Source organism: Leopardus geoffroyi, chromosome C1 (genome assembly GCF_018350155.1).
Source record: "Leopardus geoffroyi isolate Oge1 chromosome C1, O.geoffroyi_Oge1_pat1.0, whole genome shotgun sequence".
Taxonomy (NCBI): Eukaryota; Metazoa; Chordata; class Mammalia; order Carnivora; family Felidae; genus Leopardus; species Leopardus geoffroyi.
Window position 1 is genome coordinate 187462096 of NC_059328.1, and position 27396 is coordinate 187489491.

The 27396-nt window shown below is 38.3% G+C and overlaps 1 protein-coding gene across 3 annotated transcripts in view; it reads left to right on the forward strand.

Moving 5' to 3' along the window:
- Nucleotides 1-646: 646 nt before the first annotated feature.
- Nucleotides 647-27396, forward strand: part of CASP10 (caspase 10) — a 58432-nt gene continuing 31682 nt past the window's right edge. The window contains exons 1-3 of one of the 3 annotated variants that reach the window (XM_045480718.1): nt 647-965; nt 8485-8641; nt 26048-26102. The gene's annotated coding sequence lies outside the window, so the exon portion shown is untranslated. Of the gene's footprint in view, nt 966-8484; nt 8642-19976; nt 19996-25651; nt 26103-27396 lie in introns of those variants that run through there. The other 2 variants (XM_045480719.1, XR_006713095.1) reach the window with 2 other exon arrangements.

Consider the following 27396-nt stretch of genomic DNA (forward strand, 5'->3'; position numbering starts at 1 on the left):
ACACAAACATTCAGACAATAGCAGTGGCTTTATAATTTGAGATTACTTGTCTGTCTAGAACTCAAGTGACACTTTACAGCAAATAATTTTCTCTCGCAGATTTGATGACATGACCTAAAAAGAGATCATTATTTAAAAATATCATTTAAGGGGTGCCTGGGTGGCTTAGTCAGTTAAGTGTTTGACTTCGGCTCAGGTCATGATTTTGCGGTTCATGAGATTGAGCCCCACCTTGGGCTCTGTGCTGACAGCTCACAGCCCGGAGCCTGCTTCAGATTCTGTGTCTCCCTCTCTCTCTGCCCTTCCCCTATGCATTCTCTCTCTCTCTCAAAAATAAACATTAAAAATTTAAAATATTTAAAGTATTTATTTATTTATTTATTTATTTATTTATTTATTTATAAGTTTATTTATTCTGAGAGAGAGAGAGAGAGAGAGAGAGAGAGAGCGCAAAAGCTGGGGAGGGAAAAAGAGAGAGGGAGACAAAGAGAATCCCAAGCAGGTTCCACACTGTCAGAGAGGGAACCCACACAGGGCTCGAACTCATGAAATGTGAGATCATGACCTGAGCTGAAATCAAGAGTCAGATGCTTAACCAACTGAGCTACCCAGGCACCCCTCATTTAAAATTAAAAAATATATATATTTATTTTTATATTTTTTGACTTGGTTTTAAATGGTGTGTATTTCTTATGTGCATATTTGTGTGTGTTTTGCTGTGACCAATCAGCAGGACTGAAAAGCCTGAAAGGAGTATTCAGACCATTCATAAGCAGTTATTTTTGCTATTTGTGGGACACCTGAGGATACTTTTGAATGTAACATTGTTGAGGGGCACCTGCAAGAATAATGTATATGCCTGTCCTCATGAACCAGAACCTTGTGTTAATTATTACAGAAAGAAACCGAGAGAGATCTTAGAGACCTGACAGCTTTGGCATCCTTTTCTGTTCCATCCAGACCAGGTGATAAGCATTTTCCATTTATTCTGTTTCTTATCTTATGCTGGAATAGCACATGTTTTTTACCTTTTTTCCTCTTTACTTTTGAGGCGGGATCATCCCCACTCTTGAGAGTAACTTGCCTCAAAATACCATGTATAGGATCTTTGGCTCACAAAAAAATTGCAGACCAAACCCAGAAACAAAGTATTTATTTATATTGCTTTTTAGTTTTATGCATTTTTTGTATATTATTAAGATAACTTGCATTTGCAATAACAGAGATGGACTTTGAATACATTAAGCAAGCGAAATAAATCAGACACAAAAAGAAAAATACTGTATAATTTTACATATATGTGGAATCTTGAAAACAAAAAACAAAGGACTCATAGAAAAAGACATCACACTTGTGGTTACCAGAGGTAACCACAGAGGTTGGGGGAGAGGGAATTGGAAGAAGGTAGTCAAAAGGTACAAACTTCCAGCTATGAGATAACTAAGTACTAGGGATGTAATGTACAACAGTGGCTAATACTGCTGTATGATATACGGGACAGTTGTTAAGAAATTAAATCCCAAGAGTCCTCATCACGAAGAAAAAAATTTCCTTTGTCCTTTCCTTTCTTTTCTTTTAATTGCATCTATATAAGAAGATGGATGTTAGTTAAATTGATCATGGTAATCATTTCATAGTATATGTAAATCAAACCATCACACTGTATGCCTTAAAATTTAGACAGTGATGTATGTTAATTATTTCTCAATAAAACTAGAAAAAATATTTGAAAAGGACAATAAATCTAAATGAATTTAAAAGGTAACCTATAAATGAAAACTTGATACATTTAATGAATTAAATTTCTGTATATAAATATTGATGGTAAACTTAATCAAGCATTCATTCAACTGAAACCACAAGTCTAATACATTAGATTTTCTTAAATGTTTTAAACACACTAAAAAATAGACAATTTACAATGATTACAAAATGGATCAGTACATTTGGTTACAAAACTATGTGTATGATGTACTTAAGCTTATTTCTTCATTGTGTTTACATTCCTTTTTTTTTTTTACCTTTCAAATTTTCTAAGATTATGGCAAAAATGGATAGTCTATGATTCAGGACTTGAAGTTTAAGATTTAGTGTGCCATTCAGGGTGTTTTACCTGAGTCTGTCATCCAATTGGATTAGCTGTTTTTATAGTTAGACTTTATTCATTGATTGAGATTTACCAATTGCTGGAATTATTGACTTTGGTATCAGATATGTTTTGATTTTTTGTAACCTCGTTTCTTCGATGTATTCTTGTTATAGTCTAATTTCTATTTATATTTTAAAATAAAAAGTAGTAATATGATATCTTGTATTCTATTGAGGACTGAATTTTGAAAATCTTTCACATTAATGTGAACCTTCTTGATTAACTATTTTATCATTCAAAATGATAGTAAGTAACGGATGCAAGATGCAAGTAATGGAAGACGTAACTCACAACAAAAATACCAGTTTTGTTTGTTTGTTTGTTTATGTTTGTTAAGCATAAGGTCCAGAGGTAGGGGTATAGATGCTGGCTTGGTTAAGTCACTGATCGAATGATGTCATCAAGGATTTGGTGCTTTCTATCTTTCCGCTCTGTACTTTCTTTGTTTTGGCTTTTATTTTCAGAATTGTCATCTAATGACTACAAGATGGCCACAGGTCCAAGTATCACACCCAAATGACAGAAAGGAAAACACCTCTTCTTTGTGTTCCTTCTTAAGATCAAAGGAAAATTTCCCTAGAAGCCTTCCTCCCAAGTGTTTCTTTTCCATATTTCTCATTGGCTAGAATTGAATGACATGCCAATTCTTAAACCAGCATTTGGCAGAGGGAATAGGATCACCATGGTTGGTTTATACCAGCCCAGCTTCAGTCTCCTGGACTGGAGAGGGGTTCAGCTCCTCTGAGGCACATGGTGTCCAAAATTAAAAAGTGGGGCATGGAATGACCCTGTGGATAGCCAACAATAATGCATACCAAAAGAATGAGAACATCCATTTTATGATCAAAGAAACTGAGGCACACAGCTTTTAAGTGACTTGTTCCCAAATCTCAGGAAAAAAAAAAATCAGTGATAGTGCTAGATCTAGAATGTCGACCATCAGCCTATCATCTAGTGTTCTTTAGAAATTAAACAAACATTGGAAATGTGTAGCATCATTTCAGATAAGGCATCATACTCCTCTCTGCTGTTTATGAGAGTCATTATTTTACCTTTCTAGCCTCTATCCTCTCCCCACAGATAGGTGGCATGGCCACATATCTCCCCTTATCCCACCTTCCTGGCATGGTGAAAATATAGAGCTTGGAAAATCAGCATCTTTTCTTTCCTTCTCTTTCCCTTCCCTCTTTTTAAACAATAATTTATTAAATTATACTCTGTCGTCTGTTTACTTTTATCACTTTTTTTTGTTTGTATTACATTATTCTTTTTTTTATTAATTTTTTTTTCAACGTTTATTTATTTTTGGGACAGAGAGAGACAGCATGAACGGGGGAGGGGCAGAGAGAGAGGGAGACACAGAATCGGAAACAGGCTCCAGGCTCTGAGCCATCAGCCCAGAGCCCGACGCGGGGCTCGAACTCACGGACCGCGAGATCGTGACCTGGCTGAAGTCGGACGCTTAACCGACTGCGCCACCCAGGCGCCCCTGTATTACATTATTCTTAATACAACCAATCCCTAGGCCCCAAAGAGAAGAGTGTTAAGTGTTTGCTTAGGTGTTTTGCTCACTGGCAAGTAGTTTGGGGTGGAGTAAAGAGGGATTATGATTTCAGGCCTAGGCTGACGAAATGGGAGGAATAATGCCTTGCCTTCCCTTGCTTACTTAAATGAAAGAGCTTTTATGAGCATACCCATTGGGGGAGTTTGTCTTTCCCTCCCAGACAAACCCTTTATAGGTACATACAGGGCAGATTCAGCCATGGGGAATATTCAGTCATCAGGGAGGATGATGTCTAGTCATGGGGGAGGGGAGATGTCCAGCCGTGACTGTGAATGCCCAGCTCAGTCATGGGGGATAGAATACACAATCATAGATGGAAATTTCCAGCTGTTGGTAATTGGTAGGATGTTCTGACATGGATGGAGATGTCTAGCCACGGGGAGATATCTATATGTTGCCAGAATGTCTAGCCATTGGTGGGGATGTCTAGCTATGGATGGAAACGTTCAGCCATAATTAGGATGTTCAGTCATGGATGGGGTGTCCAGTAATGGAAAGAAGTCCAACCATGGGTTGATGCATAGCTATGACTGGGGATTCCAGCCATGAATAAAGGTGTCTGTCAGAAGCTCAGCTGAGCTGGAAATAGTTGAGCTGACAGGTGTCAGTGTAGATTTCCTGGCTGTCACCTTGAAGCCCTTAGGGGAAGAGGAAGACAGTAGAGTGCTTGGGGCCACTTGAGCCTGATATGGCACCCTCCCAATAAAGGAGTTTTTGTAACTGCTTTGGTGATGCCATGTGAACATCACTATTATCATTATACCACCCTGTGGGGAAGTTATTTTGGAAATATTGAACCAACCTTGTAAAGTTTGTAGGATTTTGAGATGGAGAGGAGAATATGCTGTAGGTGAGGAGACAATGCAAGTGAAGAGACAGGGGAAACGCAAGACATGTTTTAGAAAATTTGAGTGTAACTTTTACCTGGCATAGAGAGAATGTGAGCAATGGTGAGTGGTAAGCTAGGAGGTGCCTATTGTTAGAGCGTGGAGAGCCTTCAAGGCCCTCATCTTGGTCCGCTAGTTTCCATGGAAGTTATTTTTCTCACTTGAAGAGTAGAGTCTATGACTCCTCCTTTGATACTTTTTCATATGAGTATTTGATTACTAGATGCATTTCTTATTCTTTTTGAGTATGGTTTTTAGTGAAATATTTTAGACATGCTAAAAGAGTTATATTAGATAACAATATAATGAATACCCATGGTACCTACCACCTAGCTTAAATAAAATGTTCTAAAATATATATGAAGATTCTTAAGATATTACTTTAAGTAATAATCCTAAATATAAAAGAGATAAATGCAATAAAATGTTTCAAACCTTATAATAGCCCCAAACTGAGAATTAGCCACGTGTTCAGTAATAAGGGTATGCTTATGATGATAGGTCCACTGGTTGATACTTTATGTAACCATTAAAATTATGTTTGTAAATAATAAGAGCTTACATCAAACTGTCATTATCTCTTTTTAAAAGAATTTTTTAATGTTTATTAATTTTTGAGAGAGAGAGAGAGACAGAGTGCCAGCAGGGGGAGAGGCAGAGAAAGAGGGAGACACAGAATCTGAAGCAGGCTTCAGGCTCTGAGCTGTGAGCATAGAGCTGACTTGGGGCTCAAACCCACAAACCGTGAGATCATGATCTGAGCTGAAGTCAGACACTTAACCGCCTGAGCCACCCAGGCGCCCCTATTATTAGCTCTTTACACAAATAGATAATTACACAAATAGATAAACACAAATAAACAAGTTATCTCATTTAATCCTCAAAACAGCTGTATGAGGTAGGTATTATTGTTCTCATTATTTTTTCTTCCCATTCTATAGATAAGGAAAATGAGCAAAGTGATGTTAAGTAGCTTATCCGTGATCACCCCATACTAGGATATAAACTCAAGCCATGAAGAGAGCTACTTTAGGGCCCAAATGCTTAACCAGTTCACAATATGGCCTTGACAGAATATCATAATGAGAAAAATGCTCATATATTCATGTTACCTGGAAAAGAGTACAAAATAGTATGTTTATGTTAACTATGCTTAAAATAAAACAGAAAATACCTCCCATAGGAAAACAAAGGGCCAGAAAGAAATAGTTACAAAGTGGCGTATGGATGACAGAACTGTGGCTGATATTATCTCTTCTTTCTGTTTTCCAAATTCTCATCTCTATCTGTCTATATATTTGAGAATATTGACTTTGCCCTAGAGCCTAGGTGGTTCCTTTCAACTTTCAAGTAGTTGATTCTTCATCACTAACAAAACTACCCTCTCTTCTTACTTTTATCCTTATTTCTCTGTCCCATCTCTAGCCCCTCTTTTCAGAAGCAGAACTCCTGGTCTCAGGGCTGCTTTTCTGAGCCATTGGTTAGGAAGACTGACTAGTAAACCCCTAGTTGACCAATACTTCTATCCCTGTTGTTTCTCCTGCCCTTAACCCTGTTCTATGCCATTCCCCAACCTCTTCAATCCTCTTCCATGAATAGGCCATAGTAGGAGTCACTTGACACCTTTATCTGCAGTGTTTGATATGAGAATCTCTTGTTCTCCTCTGAGATTTTAGAAGCAAGTTTTCAGGATTAAGGATGTTATTTATACCATCAAGAGGTCAGAATTTGAGGTCAGCCTTGTCAATTTGGCTGTGGACAGACCCCGCTTGCTGTCCTCATATATTCATTTTCTTTTTCCCTCATAATAGAAGCCTTGATTTGGAACTGGGCACAAAGCCTCACAGAATATAGTCTACTTGCCCAAGCTTCAATTTGTAGCTAGATGTGGTCATGTGTTTAGGTCCTGGCCAATAAGATGTTAGCAGCAGAATCATTTGGCAGTTGCTGAGAACTTCCCTTAAAAGACAGTTGTTTTTTCAGTATGATACTGGCACAAATCAGTGAAATAGAATAAAGGGCCCAGAAATAAACCTATGATTATATGGTCAATTAGTTTAAGACAAAGGAGGTGAGACTATGCAAAGGGAAAAAGACAATTTCCTCTACAGATAGCATTGGGAAAACTGGACAGCTACATGCAAAAGAATGAAACTGAACTACTTTACCGTACACAAAAACAAAGTAGAGTGGATTAAGGACCTAAATGTGAGACCTGAAACTATAAAAATCCTTGAGGAGAAAACTGGCAGTAATTTCTCTGACATCAGCTGTAGCAACATTTTTCTAGACATGTCTTCTGAGACAAGAGAAACAAAAGCAAAAATAAACTATTGGGACTACATCAAAACAAAAAGCTTCTGCACAGTGAAGGAAACAATTAACAAAACTAAAAGGCTACCTGAAGAATGGGAGAAGATATTTAGATATTTGCAAATAACATATCCAATAAATGGTTAGTATCCAAAATATATAAAGAACTTACACAACTCAACAGCTAAACACAATCTGATTAAAAATGAGCAGACATTTCTCCAAAGATGACATACAGAAGGCCAACACATATATGAAAAGATGCTTAACATCACGGATCATCAGGGAAATGCAAATCAAAACCACAATGAGATATCACCTCATACCTATCAGAATGGCTGAAACAAAAAAGAGAAGAAATAACAAATGTTGAAGAGGATGTAGAGAAAAAGGAACCCTTTTCTGTTCCTTCATTCCCATCATGTACTGTTGATGGGAATGCAAACTGGTGCAGCTGCTGTGGAAAACAGTATGGAGGTTCTTCAATTTTTTTTTTTCAACGTTTATTTATTTTTGGGACAGAGAGAGACAGAGCATGAACGGGGGAGGGGCAGAGAGAGAGGGAGACACAGAATCGGAAACAGGCTCCAGGCTCTGAGCCATCAGCCCAGAGCCTGACGCGGGGCTCGAACTCACGGACCGCGAGATTGTGACCTGGCTGAAGTCGGACGCTTAACCGACTGCGCCACCCAGGCGCCCCTGGAGGTTCTTCAAAAAATTAAAAATAGAATTATCATATGATCCAGTAATTCCACTATTAGGTATTTACCTAAAGATTACAAGAACACTAATTCAAAAAGATATATGCACCCCCATGTTTATTGCAGCACTATTTACAATAGCTAAATTACGGAAGCAATCCAAGTGTTGAGTGACAAATGAATGGATAAAGAAGATGTGGTATATAAACAATGGAATATTTATTACTCATTCATAAAGGGAATGAAATGTTGCCATTTGCAACAGCATAGATTGATTTAGAGAGTATAATGCTAAATGAAATAAGTCAGAGAAAGACAAATACAATCTGATTTCACTCATATGTGGAATTTAAGAAACAAAACAAACCAAGAAAAAAAAGAGACAACTCAAAAAACAGACTCTTTAAAAACTTTTTTAAAACGTTTATTTATTTTTGAGAGACAGAGAGAGACAGAGAAAAAGGGAGACACAGAATCCAAAGCAGGCTCCAGGCTCTGAGCTGTCAGCACAGAGTCCGACACAGGGCTTGAACTCAGAAACTGCGAGATCACGACCTGAGCTGAAGTCAGACGCTTAAATGACTGAGCCACCCAGGCGCCCCCCGCCCCCCCAAAACAGACTCTTAAATATAGAAAACAAACTGATGGTTACCAGAGGGGAGGGAAGTGAGGGGAAGGGTGAAATAGGTGAAGGGAATTAAGAGTATACTTATGATGAACACTGAGTAATATATAGAATTACTGAATCACCATTGTACGCCTGAAACCAATGTAACTCTGTATGTTAACTATATTGGAATTAGAAATTTAAGAAAGGCAGTTATTTTTTGCCCTTCACCTTTTTATCCCTTCTTCCATCTTGCTGACTAGGATGTGGATGTGATGGCTGGAGCCTTAACTTCCATCTGGAACTATGAGGATAATGGCCACACTATAGGGACAGCTGAGTGGTGAGCAGACAGGAGCCTTCTTGGAAGAGGACAGAATCACTATACCAGCCGTAGACTACCTACCTCTGGACTTTCATGTGAGAGAAAAAATGTGGGGTTTATATTTATATATTTTTAAACCTAACACAGTCCAACTGATGCATTATTATTTTATTAAAATGTTTAGGATGTTATAAGTTTAAAAGAAAAATTTATCTGGATGATTATTTTAATTTTCTAATTATTTTTTAATGTTTATTTATTTTGGAGAAAGAGAGTGTGGGTGGGGAGGGGGCAGAGAAAGACAGGGGCAGGGGATCCAAAGCAGGCTCCGTGCTGACAGCAGAGAGCCTGATGTAGGGCTCGAACTCATGAACCGTGAGATCATGACCTGAGCCAAAGTTGGACGCTTAACTGACTGAGCCACCCAGGAGTCCCTCTAATTATTGTTTAAAAATATATGTGCACTTAAAATATGAGCTACCTACATGTTTAACACCCAGCTTGGTTGCTTCCAAGTTTTGGCATTGTGAATAAGGGTGCTATAAACATTTTTATGCTGATTTTTGTGTGGACATAAATGTTCAACTCATTTGGGTAAATACCTAGGAGAACAATTGTTGAAGTGTATGGTAAGCCTATGTTCAACTTTGGAAGAAATGTAAGACTGTATTTCAAGTGGCTATATATACCATTTTGCAGAGTTCCTGTATCTCCACATTCTTGCCAGTATTTGGTGGCATTAATGTTTTGGATTTTAGCCATTTTAATAGATGTATAGTGATAACACGTATTAATTTATGATTACCTAATAGCATGATGGTGAGTACCTTTTTATATCCTTATTTACAATATGTATATCTTCTTTGTTGAGATGTCTATTCAAATCTTTTGCCCATTTTGTATTAAAAAATTTTTTTTAATGTTTATTTTTGAGAGAGAGAGAGAGAGAGAGAGAGAGAGACAGAGACAGAGCATGAGCGGGGGAGGGGCAGAGAGAGAGGGAGACACAGAATCCGAAGCAGGCTCCAGGCTCTGAGCTGTCAGCACAGAACCTGATGTGGGGCTCAAACTCACTATCTGTGAGATCGTGACCTGAGCCAAAGTCAGACACTCAACTGACTGAGCCACCCAGGTGCCCCTCTTTTGCCTATTTTTAAAAGTTTTTATTTACTTTGAGAGAGAGAGCTAGAGAGTATATGTGGGGTAGGGGCAGAGAGAGAGGGAGAAAGAGAATCCCAGGCAGGTTCCACACTGTCAGTGCACACAGCCTGATGTGGGGCTTAAACACCTGAACCATGAGATCATGACCTGAGCCCAAGTCAGATGCTTAACTGATGTACACAGGCACCCCTCTTTTGCCCATTTTTAAACTGAGTTGTTTGGTTTTTTTACTGGTCACTTTTAAGAGTTTTTTTTGTATATTTTGGATAGAAGTTCTTTATCAGATATGTTTTACAAATATTTTCTCTCAGTCTGTGGTAGAAGTTTTTAATTTTAATGAAGTTCAATTAATCCATTCCCCCCACCCCGCCCGGATTGTGCTTTTGTGCTCTAAGAAATCATCACTAAACTCAAGATCACCTAAATATTCTCCTCTGTTATTATCCAGAAGTTGTAGTTTTGCATTTTACATTTAAGTTTATGATCATTTTGAGTTACTTTTTGTGAAAGGTACAAGGTCTGTGTCTATATTCTTTTTTTCTGTATGTCCAGTTGTTCTGGCACTATTTGTTGCATTCCATTGATTTTTCTGTCTGTTCTTTTACTAATATAACACTGTTTTGATCCTTAAGCTTTATATTGAGTCTCGCAATACCCAACGTTGGTAGCATACTGGGAGTTTTAAATAAATGCAGTTGTATTATTTGTTTCATTTTATGCAAAGCACATATTGTAACTTCAAAAAATTAATTAAAATGGGGCGCCTGGGTCACTGAGTCAGTTAAGTGTCCAACTTCGGCTCAGGTCATGATCTCACGGTTCATGAGTTCAAGCCCTGCGTTGGGCTCTGTGCTGACAGCTCAGAACCTGAAGCCTGCTTCAGATTCTGTCTCTCTTTCTCTTTCTCTCTCTCTCTTTCTGCCCCTCCCCTGCTCGTGCGCACTGTATCTCTCTCTCAAAAGTAAATAAACATTAAAAAAATGAAAATGAAAATAAAATAAAAATTACATACTGTAAAAGGTCCAGTTTCTTTAATACATAAACACATTTGATGCATTTATTTTAAACATAAATGGCATAATTGTTTTTAATAAATGTTTTTATTTATTTTTGAAAGAGAGAGAGAACGAGCAGGGGAGAGGAAGAGAGAGAGGGAGCCACAGGATCCGAAGCAGGCTCCAGACTCTGCACTGTCAGCACAGAATCTGACGTGGGGCTTGAACTCAGAAACTGCAATATCATGACCTGAGCTGAAGTTGGACGCTTAACCCACCGAGCTACCAGGCACCCCCATAAATGGCATAATATTTAACACTGTTCTTTCTTTTCATTCAAGTAGTCATGTTTATATATGTTTTGTATCATATTTAAGTTATTCACTATTTTATTTTTCACTATTTAAATGATGATACAAGAAACATCTTTTCTTCCTTATTTGGTAAGGACTTCCTGCCCGAAACCTGGGATTTGCATCCTTTTCTTAGTGCTTCCTTTGGCATAGGTCAGTCTTCTGTCAAGACTGAATGTTATTTCAACTGTCTTGTATCATTAATCTCTCTCTCTGTCTTTGAACCTTTGGTCTAAAAACAAGTTCTGACTCCTCCATCAAATAAAGCCTGTCTCCCTTAAAAAAAATGTTTATTCGTTTATTTTGAGTGAGAAAAAGATAGCGAGCAAGCAGGGGAGGGGCAGAGAGAGAGAATCCCAAGCAGGCTCCTCACTGTCAGTGTGGAGCCCAACTCCAGGCTCGATCCCACGAACTGTGAAATCATGACCTGAGCCAAAATCAAGAGTTGGACCCTTAACTAACTGAGCCACCCCAGCGCCCCATGCCCCTCTCTTTCAAGCTACTGTCTTAGGTATGTTTTAGACTATACCCTCTCCTCTTCTACCCATTTACTCCATACTTCCCTGATATCTGGATTTCACCTTAATCATTCTGCCACATCTATAAGATCCAAGAGCAACATTGAGCTTACTTACCAAACTTGTAGTCCTTAGATTCTATGGGGTCATTGTCCCCTTCCTACTTCTCCAGCGTATTTTACCCTAGAAGTTCTGTCAAGGACAGACTTCTGACCAAGTCTTCTTTGTATCTTTCTCCTCCAGATCCATAAATGTGGATATTCACAAGGATCACTCCTTTGTTTCTTTTTTTATATGTTCTCTTTTAACAATCTTGTAGCTTCGGTTACTACTCCTGTGCTGCTAACAAGTTGGCATTTCTAGTGCAGACTCTTCAAGTTCAAATCTTGCCCTGCAGCTTCCTGGCCAGTGTTTCCACTTCATTTCCTTTTCGCACCTCAAACTCAAGATATCCCAAATATTAAAAACAAAAACAAAAACACCTCCATTCCAAATCTGCTTTTCTGCCTGTGTCTTCAATTTCAGTTAACAGCACCTCCAGAATATCATTTTCACTCTGACCCACCCTCTCCTATGTTTCTTCATCCAGCTAGTTTCCAAATTAGTTGGTTCTGTACCTATAATGCCTTTTCCATCTATCTCTATTATTACATTTCTTCTGCCTCCATCATTCTCCACTGAACTATGATCATAGCGTTCTCACTGATCCTGCCACCACCCTCTTAATTCTATGATAACTTTATACATAGAACCTGAAGAATCTCCCTAATTGCAGCTCTGTCACTTTCCTTAGAAACCTTTAAGATTCTCTATTGTTTACACTGTAAGGGTGTGGCTGGGGAGTGGGGAGCACGGAAGGCTGCTGTTGTAAGTCCTAGAGTCCAAAGACCCAGAAAACCAAGAGTATTTTAATGTCCAAAGGTAGAAGAAGTTGACCATCCTAGTTCAAAAAGAGAGAAAATTTGCCCCTCCTCCTTTTTATTGGACCAATCCTTAATGGATTGGAGGTTGCCCACCCACATTGATGAGGGCAGATTTTCTTTACTCAGTCTACAGATTTAAATACTAACCCTTCCAGAAACATCCTTACAGACATACCCAGAAATAATGTTTACTGGCTATCTAGGCATCCTTTAACCGTCAAGTTGACACCATACAATTAACAATCACAAGGTAGTTTGTGACATATGATTGTGACATATTCCAGACATCCCTTTCTTTTTTCATTGAGATATAATTCACATTTTATAGAATTCATCCTTTTGAACTATACAAGTCACTGGTTTTTAGTATATTCACAGTTGTGCACATGCACAAATTTCAAAACATTTTCATCTACCTTAAAAGAATTTCCATACCTGGTAGCCATCATTTCCTATTTTCCCCTTCACTCCAGCCCCTGAGCAAACCCTAATCCACTTTCTATTTCTACATATTTGTCCATTCTGGATATTTCCTATGAACAAATCATTCAGTATGTTTCCTTTTGTATATGACTTATTCTACGTAGCGTGTTTTCAAGGTTCATCCATATTGAAGAATACATTAGTACTTCATTTCATTTAATGGCTAAATAATATTCCATTGAATTGACAGAGCTTATCTATTCATCAACTGATGGAAATTTGGATTGTTTCCATGTTTTTGGCCTTTATGAATGATGCTGCTATGAGTATTCATGTGTAAGTTTTTGTGTGGATACATGCTTTCACTTCTCTTGGGTATATACATGGGAATGGACTTACTGGATCATATTAAGTATATGTTCAACTTTTTCAGGACTGCTAAACTGTTTTAGTAAAGTGGCTGCACCACTTTACATTCCCACCAGCAATGTCCCAATTTCTCCACATCCTTGCCAACACTTGTTATTGTCTATTTTTTCCTTCCTTCCTTCCTTCCTTCCTTCCTTCCTTCCTTCCTTCCTTCCTCTCCTTCTCTTTCTTTCTTTCTTTCTTTCTTTCTTTCTTTCTTTCTTTCTCTTTTTTTATTATATATGAAGTGATACCTCATTGTAGTTTTGATTACATTGCCTTAATAACTAATTCTGTTGAAGATCTTTTCATGTGCATATTGGCCATTTGTATATCTTCTCTGTAGAAACATCTATTCATATCCTTTCCCATTTTTTTAAAATTTTATTTTTTATTTTTTAAAGTTTACATCCAAATGAGTTAGCATATAGTGAAACAGTGATTTCAGGAGTAGATTCCTTAATGCCCTTTACCCATTTAGCCCATTCCCCCTCCAGAAACCCTCAGTTTATTCTCCATATTTATGAGTCTCTTCTGTTTTGTCCTCCTCCCTGTTTTTATATTATTTTTATTTCCCTCCCCTTTGTTCATCTGTTTTGTCTCTTAAAGTCCTCATATGAGTGAAGTCATGATTTTTGTCTTTCTCTGACTGACTTCACTTAGCATAATACTCTCCAGTTCCATCCACATAGTTGCAAATGGCAAGATTTCATTCTTTTTGATTGCCGAGTAATACTCCATTGTGTGTGTGTGTGTGTGTGTGTGTGTGTGTGTGTGTGTGTGTATATACCACTTCTTCTTTATCCATTCATCCATCAATGGACATTTGGGCTCTTTCCATACTTTGGCTATTGTCCATAGCACTGCTATAAACATGGGAGCGTATGTATCCTTTCAACACAGCACACCTGTATCTCATGGATAAATGCCTAGTAGTGCAATTGCTGGTTCGTAGGGTAGTTCTATTATTAGTTTTTTGAGGAACCTCCATACTGTTTTCCAGAATGGCTGCACAAGCTTGCATTGCCACCAACAATGCAAAAGAGATCCTCTTTGTCCGCATCCTCGCCAACATCTGTTATTGCCTGAGTTGTTCATGTTAGTCATTCTGACAGGTGTAAGGTGGTATCTCCTGGTGGTTTTGATTTGTATTTCCCTGATGAGGAGTGATGTTAAGCATTTTTTCATGTGTCGGTTGGCCATCTGGATGTCTTCCTTGGAGAAGTGTCTATTCATGTCTTTTGCCCATTTCTTCACTGGATTATTTGTTTTTTGGGTGTTGAGTTTGATAAGTTCTTTGTAGATTTTGGATACTAACCCTTTATCTGATATATCATTTGCAAATATCTTCTCCCATTCTGTCCCTTGCCTTTTAGTTTTGCTGATTATTTCCTTCTCTGTGTAAAAGCTTTTTATTTTGATGAGGTCCCAATAGTTCATTTTTGCTTTGGTTTCCCTTGCCTCTGGAGATGTATTGAGTAAGAAGTTGCTACGGCCACAGTCAAAGAGGTTTTTACCTGCTTTCTCCTCGAGGATTTTGATGGCTTCCTGTCTTACATTGAGGTCTTTCATCCATTTTGAGTTTATTTTTGTGTCTGGTGTAAGAAAGTGGTCCAGGTTCATTCTTCTGCATGTCGCTGTCCAGTTTTCCCAGCACCACTTGCTGAAGAGACTCTCTTTAGTCCATTGGATATTCTTTCCTGCTTTGTCAAAGATTAGTTGGCCATACTTTTGTGGGTCCATTTCTGGGTTCTCTATTCTGTTCCATTGATCTGAGTGTCTGTTCTTGTGCCAGTATCATACTGTCTTGATGATTATAACTTTGTAGTATAGCTTGAAGTCTGGGATTGTGATGCCTCCTGCTTTGGTTTTCTTTTTCAAGATCGCTTTGGCTATTCAGGGTCTTTTCTTGTTCCATACAAATTTTAGGATTATTTGTTCTAGCTCTGTGAAGAATGCTGGTGTTTCTTTGATAGGGATCGCATTGAATATGTAGATTGCTTTGGGTAGTATCGACATTTTAACAATATTTGTTCTTCCTATCCAGGAGCATGGAATCTTTTTCCATTTCTTTGTGTCTTCTTCAATTTCTTTCATCAGCTTTCTATAGTTTTCAGTGTATAGATTTTTCACCTCTTTGGTTAGATTTATTCCTAGGTATTTTATGGTTTTTGGTGCAACTGTAAACGGGATCAATTCCTTGATTTCTCTTTCTGTTGCTTCATTGTTGGTGTATAGGAATGCAACAGATTTCTGTGCATTGATTTTATATCCTGCCACTTTGCTGAATTCATGGATCAGTTCTAGCAGTTTTTTGGTGGAATCTTTTGGATTTTCCATATAGAGTATCATGTCATCTGCGAAGAGTGAAAGTTTGACCTCCTCCTGGCTGATTTGGATGCCTTTTATTTCTTTGTGTTGTCCGATTGCAGAGGCTAAGACTTCCAATACTTTGTTGAATAACAGTGGCGAGAGTGGACATCCCTGTCTTGTTCCTGACCTTAGGGGGAAAGCTCTCAGTTTTTCCCCATTGAAGATGATATTAGCGTCGGGTCGTTCATATATGGCTTTTATCATCTCGAAGTATGCTCCTTCTATCCCTCCTTTCTTGAGGGTTTTTATCAAGAAAGGATGCTGTATTTTGTCAAATGTTTTCTCTGCATCTATTGAGAGGATCATATGGTTCTTGTCCTTTCTTTTATTGATGTGATGAATCACGTTAATTGTTTTGTGGATATTGAACCAGCCCTGCATCCCAGGTATAAATCCCACTTGATCATGGTGAATAATTTTTTTTAAGGTATTGTTGGATCCAGTTGACTAATATCTTGTTGAGGATTTTTGTATCCATGTTCATCAGGGAAATTGGTCTATAGTTCTCCTTTTTAGTGGGGTCTCTGTCTGGTTTTGGAATCAAGGTAATGCTGGCTTCATAGAAAGAGTTTGGAAGTTTCCCTTCCGTTTCTATTTTTTGGAATAGTTTCAAGAGAATAGGTGTTAACTCTTTCTTAAATGTTTGATAGAATTCCCCTGGGAAGCCATCTGGCCCTGGACTCTTGTTTTTGGGGGAGATTTTTGATTACTAATTCGATTTCCTTACTGGTTATGGGTCTGTTCAAATTTTCCATTTCTTCCTGTTTCAGTTTTGGTAGTGTATGTGTTTCTGGGAATTTGTTGATTTCTTCCAGATTACCCATTTTATTGGCATATAATTGCTCATAATATTCTCTTATTATTGTTTTTATTTCTGCTGTGTTGGTCGTGATCTCTCCTCTTTCATTCTTGATTTTATTTTCGGGTCCTTTCCTTTTTCTTCTTGATCAAACTGGCTAGTGGTTTCTCAATTTTGTTAATTCTTTCAAAGAACCAGCTTCTGGTTTCATTGATCTGTTCTACTGTTTTTTTGTTTTGTTTTGTTTTGTTTTGGTTTCAATAGCATTAATTTCTGCTCTAATCTTTATTTTTTCCTGTCTTCTTCTGGTTTTGGGTTTTATTTGCTGTTCTTTTCCCAGCTCATTAAGGCGTAAGGCTAGGTTGTGTATCTGAGATCTTTCTTCCTTCTTTAGGAAGGCCTGGATTGCTATATACTTTCCTCTTATGATCGCCTTTGCTGTGTCCCAGAGGTTTTGGGTTGTGGTGCTATCATTTTCATTGACTTCCATATACTTTTTAACTTCCTCTTTAAGTGCTTGGTTAGCCCATTCATTCTTTAGTAGGATGTTCTTCAGTCTCCAAGTATTTGTTACCTTTCCAAATTTTTTCTTGTGGTTGAGTTTGAGTTTCATAGCGTTGTGGTCTGAAAATATGCATGGTATGATCTCGAACTTTTTGTACTTACTTAGGGCTGATTTGTGTCCCAGTATATGGTCTATTCTGGAGAAGGTTCCATGTGCACTGGAGAAGAATGTATACTCTGCTGCTTTAGGATGAAATGTTCTGAATATATCTGTTAAGTCCATCCGGTCCAATCTGTCATTCAAAGCCCTTGTTTCCTTGTTGATTTTTTGATTAGATGATCTGTTCTTTGCTGTGAGTGGGGTGTTCAAGTCTCCTACTATTATGGTAACTTGATGAGTTTCTTTATGTTTATGATTAATTGATTTATATATTTGGGTGTTTTCACATTTGGCACATAAATGTTTACAATCGTTAGGTCTTCTTGGTCTATAGATCCCTTGATTATGATATAATACCCTTCTGCATCTCTTGATACAGTCTTTATTTAAAGTCTAAATTGTCTGATATAAGTATGGCTACTCCAGCTTTCTTTTCTTGACCATTAGCGTGATAGATGGTTCTCTATCCCCTTATTTTCAATCTGAAGGTGTCTTTAGCTCTAAAGTGGGTCTCTTGTAAACAACATATAGATGGATCCTGTTTTCTTATCCATTCTGTTACTCTGTCTTTTGATTGGAGCATTGAGTCCATTGACGTTTAGAGTGACTACTGAAAGATATGAATTTATTGCCATTATGTTACTTGTAGAGTTGGAGTTTCTGGTGGTGTTCTCTTGTCCTTTCTAATCTTGTTGATTTTGCTCTTTATTTATTTATTTATTTATTCATCTTTTCTCCTCTCAGAGAATCCCCCTTAAAATTTCTTGCAGGGCTGGTTTAGCGGTCACAAACTCCTTTAATTTTTGTTTGGGGAACTTTTTACCTTTCCTTCTAGTTTTAATGATAGCCTTGCTGGATAAAGAATTCTTGGCTGCATATTTTTCTGATTCAGCACATTGAATATATCCTGCCACTCCTTTCTGGCCTGCCAAGTTTCTGTGGATAGGTCTGCTGCAAACCTGATCTGTCTTCCCTTGTAGTTAAGGACTTTTTTCCTTTGCTGCTTTCATGATTCTCTCCTTGCCTGAGTATTTTGGGAATTTGACTATGATATGCCTTGTTGATGGTTGGTTTTTATTGAATCTAATGGGAGTCTTCTGTGCTTCCTAGATTTCGATGTCTGTGTCTTTCCCCAGGTTAGGGAAGTTTTCCACTATGATTTGCTCACATAACACTTTTACCCCTATTTCTCTGTCTTCCTCTTCTAGGATCCCTATGATTCTGATGTTGTTCCTTTTTTAATGAGTCACTGATTTCTCAAATTCTTAAATCGTGCTCTTTTGCCTTAATCTCCCTCTTTTTTTATGCTTCGTTATGCTCTATAAGTTTGTCCTCTATATGGCTGATTCTCTGTTCTGCCTCATCCATCCTTGCTGCCGCTGCATCCATCCATGATTGCAGCTCAGTTATAGCATTTTTAATTTCATTCTGGCTATTTTTTACTCGTTTTATCTCTGCAGAAAGGAAATCTAATCTATTTTTGACTCCAGCTAGTATTGTTATTATCATGATTCTGAATTCTGGTTCAGACATCTTGCTTGTATCTGTGTTGGTTAAATCCCTGGCTGTCATTTCTTCATGCTCTTTCTTTTGGGGTGACTTCTTTTGTTTTGTCATTTTGAAGGGAGAAAAGGAATTAATGAGGTAGAAAAATTGAAATTAAAAAAATTAAAATTAAAAAAATATTAAAATTAAAACTTAAAACACACACACACACACAAATAGAATAGACGATTCTAGATCCTAGGAGTGTTTTGGTCTGGATGTTGAAAGTGGTTTGACAGAGAAAAAAAGGGGGGGAGAAAAAAAAAGGAAATCATTTGAGAAGTTGAAAAAATGAATACATTGAAGTAGACTAAAATGAGATGATGGGGTAAAATAGAATTTGAAAAAATATACACAAAAGGAAAGAATATAGTAGAAAAAAATTGAAAGAAAAATATTTTTAATAAAAATTAAAAATAAATATGAATTTTTTCATTTTCTGTATTTAAGAAAAAAGAAAAGAAATGAAAAAGAGAAAAAAGAGAAAAAAGAAAAAGAGAAAAAAGAGAAAGGAAAAAAAAGAAATCATTTGAAAATTTGAAAAAGTGAATACACTGTAGTAGAATAAAATAAAATGATGGGAGTAAGATAGAGTTTGAACAAATTTACATAAAAGCAAAGAAGATAGTATACAAAATTAAATAAATATATTTTTAAAAGAAATTGAATGTAAAAATGAAGTTTTTCTCTTTTTGCATTCAAGAAAATGAAAAGAAATGAGAAAGAGAAAAAAGAGAAAGAAAAAAAAGGAAATTGTTTGAAAATTTGAAAAGGTGAGTACACTGAAGTAGACCAATATAAAATGATGGAAGTAAAGTAGAATTTTAAAAAAAATTACACAAAAGTAAAAAATATAGTAATAAAAATTGAAGACAGATATTTTTAATTTTTTTTTTCAACGTTTATTTATTTTTGGGACAGAGAGAGACAGAGCATGAACGGGGGAGGGGCAGAGAGAGAGGGAGACACAGAATCAGAAACAGGCTCCAGGCTCTGAGCCATCAGCCCAGAGCCCGATGCGGGGCTCGAACTCGCGGACCGCGAGATCGCGACCTGGCTGAAGTCGGACGTCCAACCGACTGTGCCACCCAGGCGCCCCATGAAGACAGATATTTTTAATAAAAATTGAAAATAAAAATGAATTTTTTCTCTTTCTGTATTCAAGAAAAATAATTGTAAAAGAGGAAAAGGAAAAAGAAAAAAAAGATAAAAAAAGAAAAAAAATTGAATAGATGAACCTGCTAACAGATTGAAGTAGGACTGAAATTGCTTCATTTTCCCCTACAGGTCAGTCTATGTAGCTCTTTATAGTCCATAAATTAAGCCCGGCGGTGAGGCTTGTGTTCTTGAAGAGCAATGTTGGCCCAGTTGGGCGGGGCTCAGTGTAACAGCTCTGCTCTCCACTAGATGGCGCTGCTAGCCTACTGGGGTGGATTGTTGCGGTGCTCGTAGGTGCGTATGCACATTCGCGGGAGCAGTGAAAATGGTGCCACCCAGCTACCCAGTCTGTTCTCCTGGATCAGCAATTGCACACCGGTCCTCTGTCTTTAGCTCTCAACCACTCCCGCTTTTTCACTCTCTGTGACCAGGCCTGAGGCAGTACTGTTCTCCCAAGTTTTGTGTCAGATGTAGCTGTTTTCCCCGGCCCCTTACTTCTGAAGGACTGCAGCTTTGACCCGTTCCACCCCTCTGTGGGAGGGTCTCACCGAGCAATGGCTGAATGAGCAATGGCCAAATGTCGGCTGCACCCAGGAACGCCTGCTGGGCCATGCTGTTGCCAGTGCCCCGAGACTGCGGCCAGGTGCCAGCCCGCCCCCAAAAAAGTTCGCGAGACAGTGTAGCAGCAGCATTTCAGGGATTATGGAAAATCACAACACAATCTGGCACCAGGCTTCACCCTCAACAACCTTGTCCCAGCACCAGCGAATGTGGCTGCCTTCCAGGGTCTGCTGGGACCAGGTGGCTTCAATAGTCTCTACCAAATGCCCCCCAGCAGCGGAACTGCTTTTCCCTGTGTGGCCCGAGAACCTCCCAGACCCCACTCTGTTCCTGGGGATTCGCCCTTCCCACCAGAGCATCGCCAGGTATGAAGCTGCAGAGTTGCAGCCTTTGCGCTCCCCTTGTTTACAGTCTTAATGGAATTTAAACCCTCTCCTTTCTCCTTTCTCCCTTTTTAGTTTAGTCCCTGTGGCTGTTACCAATTTTCCACTTTCTCTCCAGCTGCTTTTGGGGAGGGGTGCTTTTCCCATATGCTCCCCCCCTCCCCAGTCTCCATCCTCTCTCTGCCCGCAAAAGGGGTTCCCTACCTTTAGTGGCTTCTTGCTCCCCAAGTTCAGCTCTCTGCACCACGTACCCGCTGAATTCTGTGGTTCAGGTTGTGCAGATTGTTGTGTTAATCCTCCAATCAGTTTTCTAGGTGTGTAGGATGGTTTAGTGTTGGTCTGGCTGTACTTCATGGACGCAAGACACACAAAAAGCTTCCACACTGTTCTGCCATCTTGGCTCCTCCAAATCCTTTCCCATTTTTAATTGATTATCTTTTTGCTGTTCTGGTATAAGTATTGCTTATATATTCTGGATACTAGTCTCTTATCAGATAGAAGATTTGCAAATAGTTTCTTCCATTCTGGGGAATGGGTCTCTTCTAGCACAAAATTTGTATATTTTGATGATGTCTAATTGATGTATTTTTTCTTTTACTGCTTAAAAGTTTTGGCATTATATGTCCAAAACTATTGCCATTAGGCAAGGTCATGAAGAGTTACTCTTATGTTTTCTTGTAAGAGTTTTATGATTTTAGTTATTACATTTAGGTTTCTGACCCATTTTGAGTTATCTTTTGATTCTTTTTTTTTTTAGCAGCATTAAAAATATTTTACTCTTTTAACCACATCCACCTAGTTCTCTAGCGAATCCAATGTTAATCTGTTAAAATCTTTTAGTAAACATCATTATCGTGTGGAACTTTGAGGTTTTTGTCACCTCAGAATTACCGAGCTTCTTGTCCCAAGCTCACTTAATTTTTTTTTGAGGGGGAGGGGCAGAGAGAGACTCTCAAGGAGGCTCCATGATAAATGCTGAGCCTGATGCAGGGCTCTATCCCACGGCCCTGGGATCATGACCTGACCTGAAATCAAGAGTCAGATGCTCAACTGACTGAGCCACCCAGGCACCGCCCCCCTGTCCCCAGCTCACTTAAAAGTAAGATGGACTGGGGTAGGGTGAAATTAAAGATTAGCTTACTAATTCTACATTTGGGTTCATCCAAAGAAAATAATTTTAAAATGTTTTAAATAATTTAATTTAATTTATTTTAAATAATAAAAAAATGTGCCAAGATTTGTCTGTAAGTATCTTCTTTTTTTAATGTTAATTAACTTATTTTTTGTGGGGGAGAGGCGGAGAAGGGAGAGACAGAGTCTCAAGCAGGCTCCACACTGTGAACGCAGAGCCTGACACGGGGCTCCATTGCATGGAACGGCAAGATCCTGACCTGAGCGGAGCTCAGGAGTCTGATGCTTAGCGGACTGAGTTACCCAGGCACCCCTCTATAAGTATCTTCTATGCAGCATTGCTCACAATAGCAAAAACTTGGAAACAAATTGGATGTCTGATAATTAGAAATTGGTTAAATACATATGGAACATCCATGGAAGGGAATATCATGTAACCACTCTACATCATGTTTTCAAAGATTATGTAATGATATGGGAAAAAATGTGTGTTATTAAGTGAAAAAAGAAAATTGTACAGCATAATTAAATTTTTGGCAAATAATATACACATAAAAATGTGAAAGAATATATACTAAAATTTTAAGGTAGTTATAGACTACAAGTGACTGTATGTTTCTCCATTTTCCAGCTTTTCTACATTAAATACTGGAAGTTTACCTTCTCTTTTTTAATGACCACTTTTGTAATAAGAAAAGGGACATATTAAAACAGGTCAGTCTGTAGTATAGTGAATCCAAAATGGGCCACATTTTACTTGTCTCCTGCCAGTTCACTAGTTAGAGATCTCTGCTGGGATCCTTGCCAGAGAAAGTCTTCCACTTTGGTACTTGGCTTCACCATGCTCCCATGAATAAAATTGTTTCTGGCAAGGTCTGGAGTGTGTGGATAAGGTGTGGAGGTCCTGGAAGTTTGGGATGGGATGGCTAATCAAAATAACCTGCTACCTCAGGACCAGGGTTGAAGTGCAAGTTTTAGGGCATAGAGCTCTTCTCCAGTTCATACACCTACCTTCCCCATCACCTGTGTCCATTTTTTAGTTCAGGAGTCTTTACACTTATAAAGTTTCCTTTTATAAATTTTGAGGGTAGAGAACCTGGACCAAAACCTGGTTGTAAAGAAAAACCTTCTATTGCCACCACCAGCCACTCTCAAGGCAGAACTGAAAAGAAACAAGCCAGTATTTCCTCTTTGTCACCAGGGTAGCAGCAGACTCCCATCGCTATAAAAGGCTATGTAGGTTTTGACTAGCTCTTCATGTAGACCCAGCTGACTGCGACCAATCAGGAAAGATGCTGTAAGAAATGTTTATTCTTTCCACTACTATCAACTTGCCATCAGCACGTCCTCAGTAACTGTGTTCCAAATTGGAAGTAGTATGAAATATTCAATACAAATGACATGGCACGCGGTCTCACCTCTGTAAACTTGGTTTGAGTGTTTCCACTGAGCACTAGGATAAGAGTTTAAGTTTTACTTCATTTGTCTCTATTCTACTTCTACTTTCCAGGCTTAGCTCAATACCTCCTCCTCCAAGGCATCTTCGTCAGGATCCATCCTTTGTTCCTTGGGGCTTTTGTGGCATTTAGGTGAAGCCCCGTGGCAGCGTCACCATGCCCTGCCCAATGTTTACAGACATTATGTTACATGGAGTTACAGGCGGCAATAGCCTTGGGATCAACAACTTTGGGATGATAGCAAGATACTTAGCATCTCTGAACTTTGATTTCATCATCTACTGAATGGACTAATAATGTTGACTTTATACAGTTAATCAGAAAAGAAGAGGTGAAGAAATGGTAGTAGTCATAATTATTTGAAGGCAGACATTGCATTGTATTCACTTTCTTCCTAACTGTGCCCAGTTCAGTGCTTTGCACTTAGGAAGAGGTTACTAAATAGTTAATATTGTTGAACAAAAGTTGAAAGGGCTTATGTACTTTATTGTGTCATACACAATCATTTCCTCAAGCCACATTCAGGTTTTTCACACTTGCTTCCAGTTTTCACACTTGCAGAGCAATTTAATCTCTCTTTCCCCCTCCCTCCTTCTCCCCTCTCTTTTCTTTCCTTCCTTCCTTCTTTTCTTACATCCTTCCTTCCTTCCTTCCTTCCTTCCTTCCTTCCTTCCTTCCTTCCTCTAGACTTCAAGTTATAGGCTTATTTTATTTTTTTTAAGTTTATTTATTTATTTTGAGGGGGGGAGAGGCAGAGAGAGGGAGAACAAGAGAATCCCCAAAAGCTCCACACTGCCAGTGTGGAGCCAACTTGGGGTTCCAACCCACAAACCGTGAGATCATGACCTGAGCCAAAACCAAGAGTCTGCCACTTAACCGACTGAACTACCCAGGCACCCCTCAAGTTGTAAGCTTTTTAAAAATTGAACTACAATTGACATACAATATCCTATTAGTTTCAAGTATACCTAATAGTGATTCTATATTTTTATACATTATGAAATGATCCCCATGTTAAGTATAGTTACCATCTGTCACCACACAGAGTGGTTACAAAATTACTGACTATATTTCCTATGCTCTATGTTACATTCCCATCACTTACTTATTTTATAATTGAAAGTTTCTACCTCTTAATCTCCTTCACATATTTTGGTTGCCCCCCAACCCTCACTCTAGTAACCAACAGTTTCCTGTATCTAGGAGTCTATTACTGTTTTGTTTGTTTGTTCATTTGTTTTGTTTTTTTAGATTCTGCATGTAAGTAAAATCACATGGTATTTGTCTTTCTCTGATTGGCTTATTTCTCTTAGCATAATACACTCGAGGTCTATCCACGTTGCAAATGGCAAGATTTCATTCATTTTTATAGTTGAGTAATAGGGCTCGTCTTTCTTAAACACAGAAATTCTCTGGATGATGCCAAGGATATGAGAATGGCACTTTAATATATTTGTTAATAAAGCATCATAAATCTTACTTCTTTTTCAGAGATAAAATACCTTTCTAAGATTCTGTGCTTCTTCCCAGAGCTCTGCACGTTTGAATTAGTTGAATTATAGTATAGTGAATTAGAGTCAGGTTTGCTGGTTTAAATTATGGCTTTCCCACTAGCTCACTGTGTCAAATTACTTAACCTTTCTGTGTCTTAGTTTTCGCATCTTAAAAGAGCGTTCATACTAGTAGTATTTATCTTAGAGACTTGAGATGATTGAATGAAAAAATAGTACCTGGCACATGGTAGTTGCCATATAAGTATTAGGTATTGTTTTTATTCTTAGAAATAATGTCTCCAAAGTCTCTTTCCTGCTGCATTGAATGTGCTATGAGGCCAAAGATTTCATCGACTTTGTCTGCTGTTAATTGAGTTCCCTGAAAATACCTCCAAACGGGCTTATAGTCTAGCTCTCCCTCTTTTTTTGTCTTAAAAATGTTTTTATTTGCACATGCAATTTTTTGAGAAAGAGTTAATATGGCTGACCACCCTTTCTTGAGCTTTTTGGGTTTTATTTTAAAGGTTAAATGAGTTTGGGGGCGGAGATGGTGAGGAAAATATTCCTCCTTCCTTCCTTCCTTCTCTTTCTTTCTTTCTTTCTTTCTTTCTTTCTCCTTCCATCCTTCCCTCCTTCCTCTCTCTTCCTCCTTCCCTGCTTCCTCTTTCTCTCTCTTTTCTTTTTTCTCTTTCTTTCTTTCTTTCTTTCTTTCTTTCTTTCTTTCTTTCTCTATTTCCCTCCTTCTCTCATCTCCTCTCCTTCTCTCTTTTTCCAACTCTCTCTTTCTTTTTTGATTCTCCAATCTTAGTGATCCAAGGGAAAGGCTAAAATCACTTAGTGCCTTCCAAGAGTTCATTTGCAGCAGTCTTTGGTTTAACCTGGGAAAATCCCTAGCTGTCCCGCAGGAAAGTTGTAACTCTTGCCTTTAGGAGGCGCTGTTTGTCAGAGTTATCCTAAACCTGGAAAAGGGAGGGGGAGAGGCCGTCAAGGGAGCTATGACGTGAGCAGGAAGTTAATTATCAAGTTACCCGAACCGGGACATCCAGTTTTCACTTGCATAGGCAGAAAGTCTTGAGTTCTCTTCCCGCGCAAATGGGAGCTTCCCTGGAACGTGGATTACACAGAGAATTTTAATTTCTTAAAAACTTGTTTTCAGGCAATTTCCCCCGGAACCATTTACCTCCAGAGGACGAGCGGAATTTGATCTGAAGGTATGTGATTAGCACCTTTCCCCTGCTGAGGTCTTACACGCTAGCCTTGTTCCTTCCTTCAGTTTTAGAAACTTGCAAAAGCTCTCGTTGTCAGCAATGGCACTGTTTCTGCCGGGATTTATTAGCCATGCCAGGGAAAATGAAGGTTTAAAAAGTCCCAGGAAAGCTCCAACACAGACTTTTACTGGCAGAAATATGCTAGTCCACAAATGGAGACAAAGTCTGTTAGACTCACTAAAGTTATAGATTGGAATCTTCGGGAAACTGCAAGGCAAACGTATGCTACCTTGGAATAGAAAGACATCTCCAAAAAGTCATTCATTTGGTTTCTGGTATCACAGGCTGCTACTAGAAGGAAAGACCCCATTGATGATCACATTAAAAATAGCATTTTCTATTTTCTTGCTCTCTCTTTCTAAAAATAAGCTCTATGCCCAATGTGGGGTTTGTTCTCACAGCCCCTAGATGAAGAGTTGCATGCTCTTCTGACTGAGCCAGACAGGCACCTCTCTGTTCTCTTTTTCTAACAACAAAACTGATGTGTGTTTGTTGCAGAAAATCTGAGAAACTCAGAGAGGAGCCTGGAAGAAAAGTTATTTGTAATTATACCACCTAGGTATAACCATTTTTTGTTATCGATATTGTTTTGTTATGTTCTTCTTCCTTTAGAAAGTGGTTTCTTGTTTCTAAATAGCTCAGTTTCGAAAAGAGAGTATATACCTTGAGGTCTTATAGTACAAATTATAATTACACTGAAAAATTTTATTACTTCATTGCTCCTTTGATTCGAATGGAATTTGGTATAGAAAATACCATATGAACTTTATGAACTAATCCGGTAGAAATATTGATTTAGGTAATTTGTGACTTCCTTCACTGATCTGAGCAACTCTTGTTTAAAACCACCCTTTAGAGTCTAGGATTATGGCTTCTTTTTTTTGTGAGATACAAACCTGTCCCATTATGGTTAGCAGTGTTACCTCATCCTTCAATTGGTAGACACTTATGAAATATAAAACCCGAGACTGCTTTATTTCTAAAATGAAAGGCATAAATCTGAGCACTATTTCTGCCATTTGGTGGAAGTGAATTAAGAGCTCTAACAGGGAGAAATTGTGCTTTGTCATTCTCCCTTTTGACTAGCGCCCACCAGGGGCATTTTGATTTGGGAGAAATAAAAGTAGGTTGAGTTCCAAAAAGAACTCCTTCCAGACCTCCAGAAGGGTTAACATAGAAGTGTTGTGGTTGAAGGTTGTTTTTTTGTTTTTTTGTTTTTTTGCCTATTGGTTTTTGA